Here is a 7,156-nt window from a genome sequence, read left to right on the forward strand (position 1 = left end):
TTTCTCGTTAATTGTCACCCCTGCTGCCCATTGCTCTGGTGAAAGAAGTTGTAGTCAATGTAGTGGCTTGCGGGTGTTTTAACACTACACAGTTTAAGTGAGAGGCTATTGAGCCTGTGTGACTGCTCTCGGGGCTGTGTGTGTGAGAGATCCACTGCCCCTCTAGATATTTGCACCGACAGTATCCTGCTGACTGGCTTACCATAGAAACAGGGTTTGAGTGCAGTGGAAGCTCATTCTGTTTAGGAGCCTGCTAGGGTGCGGATCGCGAGCCGCGAACGGGGGGGGAAACAGAGAGTAAGAGAGCGTGTGTGTATGTGTGTGTGAAAGAGAGATTGAAGGAAAGGGAGTGGGGGAGAGGGCGGGAGGGAGCAAGAGAAGTAACGGATCAAGGGGAGAAAAGTGAGCGGCAAGACTGTCACTGGTGAGTACACATCTGTCACAGTAGGTTGTAATACAGTAGTTGCCTGGGGGGGGGGGGGGGGGGAACTCATGCTTTGAGCTTTTTTTATGATTTTGATTGATTTGTGCAGGTTGCTTCCAGTGCTGGTGAAACAGGTTTCAGGTTGTTAGTTGGGAGGAATAATGAAACCTGCGTACTGTAGCTCAGAGGCGCATGGTGCTTTGCGCTCATGCGGAGACAGATGCAGGGCTACTGGCTTCTGTTTGTTTAACATCTCATTGATGTGTTGAAACATTATCTTCTCACTAATAACTGTTTTTTTTTTGTCTCACAATATGAAGTTAAATATTGACTTTTGAACAATGCAGAATTTCAATAAGCTTACTTTCTTCTCTTTTATTTTTTCATTCCAATAGCCTCAGTGTCTATATCATAATCCCTTTTCCATCTATTTATGAGCCATAGTGTAAATATTTAATCAGAGTACAGTAGATGACTGCGGGTCTGCAGCTGCACTTTTAGCCTCTATCTTCTCACACCTTTGCCAATGCTTTTCTTCCTGCATGCTTGCTATCTGAACCGTGGTGATAATATTGACCAGATATTGACTTATCCCTTTACCCTGCGCTTTTAATTATTCAACAACTGTGCCATGTTGCTTACGGCTCAGTGCTTCACCTGTACGATACAGATGGAGATACCAGCTAAACCCCTGTAGCGTATAATGTTGAGTCAGGTTGTCACAAGTGTGTGTGTGTGTGTGTGTGTGTGTGTGTGTGTGTGTGTGTGTGTGTGTGTGTGTGTGTGTGTGTGTGTGTGTGTGTGTGTGTGTGTGTGTGTGTGTGTGTGTGCGTGCGTGCGTGCGTGCGTGCGTGCGTGCGTGCGTGCGTGCGTGCGTGCGTGCGTGCGTGCGTGCGTGCGTGCGTGCGTGCGTGCGTGCGTGCGTGCGTGCAGGGTGTGTCTTAGTGTGACAGTGTCTTTGTGTCACTGCTTGTTTTTTCTTCTTGTGCTGGGTTTGATCAACGTGCAACAACCCAGTGTGACACTTTGATGAAAGGGCCAGGGCCGTGGGGCTAATGGATAAACCAGTGCTTCTTGTCAGCCAGAGCGCATGGAGCCAGTCCTGTTCCGATCATTATCTGTCCCAGTAATTGTGATCTAAAGGTGGATGAAACATGCTGTTGATTTGAGATGAGACAAGAGAGATATCAGAGAGTCTTATCTTGGACTTTGGAGTTTACGAAAGACAAATACAAAAATTAAAAAAACTGCCCTATGGTAATATATAGGGGTGTAACGATATAGTAACTGCATCGACATTTTTTATTTCAAGAATCGAAGTATATCGAAATGAAAACAGCAACATTGACGTTGTATTGTATCGTATCGTTTTGCAATGCAAATAATCAATTGCATCAACACGTTTAGCAATTTTAAGAAGAAAAAAGAAAAAAAGGGGATTTAATTACATTAATGTCTATTTATTTTCCAGAGAATCACTGTTTACAAATTCATACATTTTCCCTTAAAAACTGCACTATCCACATGTTTCACACAGATTTAATAAATAGTTACTGTATCGATTTTAAATCATTGAACCGTATCGTATCGCCATAATGAACCAATATCGTATATGTATCGTATCACTGTTAAAATGTATTGTTACACCCCTAGTAATATATGAAGTAGGCTATATCGTTAGCCACAGATAGCTGATTTTGTAGTAAGAAAAGCTTGAAAACCTGCAATTTCCACCAACGACACATGTCTTACGATAAAGTGTATATACATTTCATTTTAATCTTGTCGGTGGTACACAGTAAAGTGCTCAGTGTTCATTTATCCACACTCTCAAAGGAAGACCCAGGATTTCACTGTGTACTTTTGCATTGCATGATGATGAGTATTGGGCACAACAGAACTGAGGTGTAGATACATGTTGACATGAGCAAAGCAAGAGTTTAAGGCAAAAACAAAGTCATCGCTAGAGCTCTGCGAATCAAGATGAGTAACTGCTCATTAAATTAACACTCAGTAGGGCTTTCCTTTCCACCTTTATTTATTCAGGGAAGTCAATTGAGAGAAAGCTCGCTTTCAAAAAGAGTATAAAGCTGGATCTCAAAGTAATCAGGGCTGGTCCGACATGACATCAAATCAATATCACAAATTCACAATTACTTAAAACTTAAAACGATTAATAAAACAACAACCATGAAAATAGCAGATATACAGTATAAGCTCACAACACATTGTAGAACGGCTATTTTCTATTTTTTTGTACACTACCAGTCATTGTACAACAAAGTATAATACAATACAAGTGGTTAATCGGACTAATCAAAATAGTTGATTATAAAGAATATATTAGAATTGTTTTGTGTCGATTCATTGGTATATAAAGATATATAATATCTATGCATAGAAAAAACTACATGAGCAAGATTAAATCAGTTATTGGTTCTAAATACCGGTTTTGATATATTTTCAGTTAATTGTCCAGCCCAACCCTCAGTATTTTACCGTGTACTGTATATGCGTATTTAGGAGGTGTATACTACTGCACTTGGATCTCCCGTTCCACGCTTCACCTGTTCCGTTCTGGTCCATCTGCCACTCTCTGATCAGCAGCAGTATCCATGGGAGACCATTGAACTGAAGACATACAGCCAGCCTCATCTTCTCTCTACTGGCCTCACTATGGAAGGGCCCTAGTGGCCCTCACTGTGTGTTTGTGTGTATGTTTTTGATTGGTGCATAATGTGTGTGTGTACTCATACACGTTTCAACAAACACGTTTCAACAAAATTCAACAAACTCCATTAAACTGGTGCGTGCGTGCACGCACGCACGCACCAGTTTATGTGAGTACACGACACGTGTATGTGTGCATGAGTGTGACATGATTGTCTCTGATTAGGATGGCCGCCGGGTCCCTTGCTTTCCGTGCAAGAGACTGAATCAGAGTTTCTGCTTATTTCCCTCTGTTTTGCTTCATCTCGCATGTGGCGTGCTTTAGGACTACTTGTTAAAATGTCACTCACTAAACGGGTGAACTGTAAAATGTCCCTGTGTGGGTGCTGGGTGCGCGAGCAGTGTTGCACAAGTGTGTGATAAACCGGGTAATGTGCCCGGATGCCAAGGCTGTGGGATATGCTAGATACTGCTGGGGCCCCCCAACCGCCCCTTCCAGGCACAATCTGTTTCAAAACAATGAATATTTGGACTCGGTTTTGACAGCCATGTGGCTCGGATCAATAGCTCGGCTGTCCGTGTGGGGGAATAATGTTACTCTTGTAAACTACAAGGATATGCCGCGCCGACGATGATTGCACGTGTTCAGAAAAAGTGTGAGGGGCTCGTGTTAACGGAGCTGGTGGAGAGCACGGCAATTATGCATGTTGCATCCCTGACTGGTTTAAGAGAGGAAATCCTTTGGGGTATTGCTGCTGCGGAGCTAAATTGCATTGCATCGTCGTTGTCGGGAGCGGAAAACCATGACCTTACTGGAAATGAAAAACAGAACCTGTGTTCCAATTTTACCCAATGCACTGTAGTTATTATTTAGTGATATTATTTAGCTGTTATTAATACTTTTCATTGTTTCAATATTTATAAAACCCACAGACAGACTTAACGACTTCCCTCTTGGGCATGCATCAGTATCACAGTGCACTATGAGCTTGTAGATTGGCCATTTTCACTACTTACTTTACTACTTAAGTATAAAATAGCAAATAGGGCATTACGGGCGGCGGTGGCTCAGGAGGTAGAGCAGGTCGTCTAATGATCCATGGGTGGGGGTTCGAATTCCGGCTCCGCCTGTCTACATGTAGAAGTGTCCTTGGGCAAGACACTGAACCCTACATTGCCTCCAATGATTTGGTCGGTGTGAGCTTGCCACCATTGGTGTGGGAAGTGAGGACGCTGGCGTCAACTGTTTGCCGCTTCACCTCCATATGTATTAATGAATGGACCATTGTAAAGCGCTTTGAGTAAGCACGTAGTGCATAGAAAAGCACAATAAAAATGCAATCCATTATTATTATTAAAAGATGAAATATGGAGATACAAGGTTTCTGCCGGACGGTGACCAAATGGCATTTGTTCTTTTGACCGGTCATGAAGTGTACTCAGTAGTGGTTATTCTAGGTGTATTTCCTCAATAAACCACAATTATATCACATGTACAACATGAAATAGGCTTCTAGATTACTTTATATGCTCACCCCAAAAATTGGATATTGACAGGCTCAAGGACTCTTAGGCTATCTGCAGTGGATGCAGCATCCCAGAATCACATTTTGTTTAAGGTACAGCTGAACTATAACAGAATATAAAATTATATTTTGTTTTGTTTGTGTGTATTTGCTTTATTCATTGTTCATCTCTAAAACCACTGCAAAAGATCAACCTTGTGTCTTTAAGCTATTCCATATTTTAAGTTTTTAACGTATCTCACGTTATTATTGTACACACTCTAGAGACACTGTGAGTTGCATCTGCATTGCACAATCAATAACATCTGATCAATATGTTATGGATGAAGCCATAGTGGCCATGGACAGGAGTAATGAGTTTACTGTATGCATTTCTTGAAGGTGGAAGATAACTGCCTTGAAATGTTAGGGTATATATGAATAATGACTGACTTTGTTAAGGTACCAAAACCACGATAAAACATACATAGCGTGGCGGAATGGCGGTTGCCATTTTTCTTCAATAGCATCTTTTATGCCATATTATAGAATGAAAAGTATGGAGTTGACTATTCCTTTCATTACAATGCAATAGTTCTGTGTCGGACTCGAGAGAGGGAGTAATCAATTCATGCAGGGGTCTGCAGTTATTTTCTATACAAAGATGTGTTGGTTATGTTGTGGGCGACTGTGGCTCAAGAGGTAGAGCAGGTCGTCCAATGATCCATGGGTCGGCGGTTCGAATCCCGGCTCCTCCTGGCTACATGTCGAAGTGTCCTTGGGCAAGACACTGAACCACAAATTGCTCCCGATGTGCTGGTTGGTACCTTGCATGGCTTCCGCCGCAATCGGTGTATGAATGTGTGTGTGAATGGGTGAATGTAATGCACAATCTATGTAAAGCGCCTTGGATAAAGGCTCTATATAAATGCACCATTTACCATTTATGGTATCCATAGGTTATGGTATTCATAGCAATATGCATCATCACAAAACACAGAAGTAGGAGAATTATTACCTGCAGATGTTATATTTTGTTTGGTTGAAGAGAAGCAGCCTTATGATGCATCCTTTCCCTCTTGCTGACTTCATGCCTATTGTTATTGTTCAGGGCTCCAGGCCAGGGGTCAGTTCAAATCAAGGTCTGAGATACTGTAGAAAGTGATGAAGCAGGCGTTTTGAGAGTGGTGTTCATGGTGCCATCCTTTGAAATGTAAGCAATGCCAGGCTGTGATATAGAAGCAATTTAAACTCACACAGTGTCTTGATAAAATGGGGGAAATTCTAAGAGAATGCAATAAAACAGCTCAAGACGTTTCTTCAATGTGTGATGACGCTGTATTATTGTTAGCACCCTGCTGCATCAGCACACTGTTCAGACTGTGGAATAAACCATACATTACTTGATAGCACCTGGAAAACAAGCAATTAATTTAAAAAGACGTTCCAATGGTTCCATAATTACATATTCTCATCCACATTGAATGAGCTGCAGCCCCCCCTCCCCCCCCCCCCCCTCTCCAGCCCGGTCCACACCAGATTCACGATGCAACAAAATGCAACGATCTGAATCGCCCCGTTGCAGGTCAGTGTAGTTTTGTGATTCTGTTGCAAGTGGTTGCGAGTTGCATCGTTAATCATTAGTGTGCACTGGCCTTTACATGGCTATGAGTGTAGTAGAACGGCATCACCATTACATGTACAGTTCAATTTTACATTCAGTTTCACCCACCCACCTACCTCAGAGGCTACATGAGAGACTATACAGGATCTTCAGCCCCTCTCCACAGTCCCATCTTAACTATACACATGACAGCGGTTGGTAATCCTTCTTTATAGCTCGTGATTAACAGTGGGTTTTTTTTCAGGGGCAATAAAGCATTCTGAGGGAAGCATAGATTTCACTGTGCAACAGCTATTGGATGGCCTATAACTTTATGTTGTGATCGGTGATGTGGATCCATTTATACTCCCCGACGTTGAAAATTACCGAGGTGGAAAATGAGCTTAATCTGTTTTTACGGTTCTAGAATGTGGCCTGCCAATTTTATTGTGATTCCACTGGAAATTAAAACGTCCACAGTAGTATAGGCCTGTGTGGAAGCAGTGGGCCAAAACGATAAACGTTCTCCACCCTTGTAATGTCATAAACTGTCAACCGTCCTAGACTGGCATTATGTCACAAACAACCTGTTCACCATTTAGATATTAATTGCATTTATACATAGCCTACTGTATATTTCAGCTGATGCCAGAGTTTTGGGTCCTAAAGTAAGTCCTAGCCCACCGATAACTAATGTTTTGACCAATAAAAAAAAAAATTTTATCAACTTGAGGAACATATTTCATTAAAGTTACTATATCCATTTAACTCTTAAGCAAACAAATAAATGAAAAGAGCATTTCCCTTAGTTCATACTTACAATTTAGCAGCCTTGGCATCTCAGGCACCATATGTTTTTTGTTCATTATACCTCCGGACACACTAGCTGCATTACCCCTGAAACTTGAAAAAGTCAAATTGTAGCTGTTATCAAGATTAAAAGCTGCCTTCAGA

Source organism: Electrona antarctica (assembly GCF_951216825.1).
Source record: "Electrona antarctica genome assembly, chromosome: 2".
NCBI classification, from domain to species: Eukaryota; Metazoa; Chordata; class Actinopteri; order Myctophiformes; family Myctophidae; genus Electrona; species Electrona antarctica.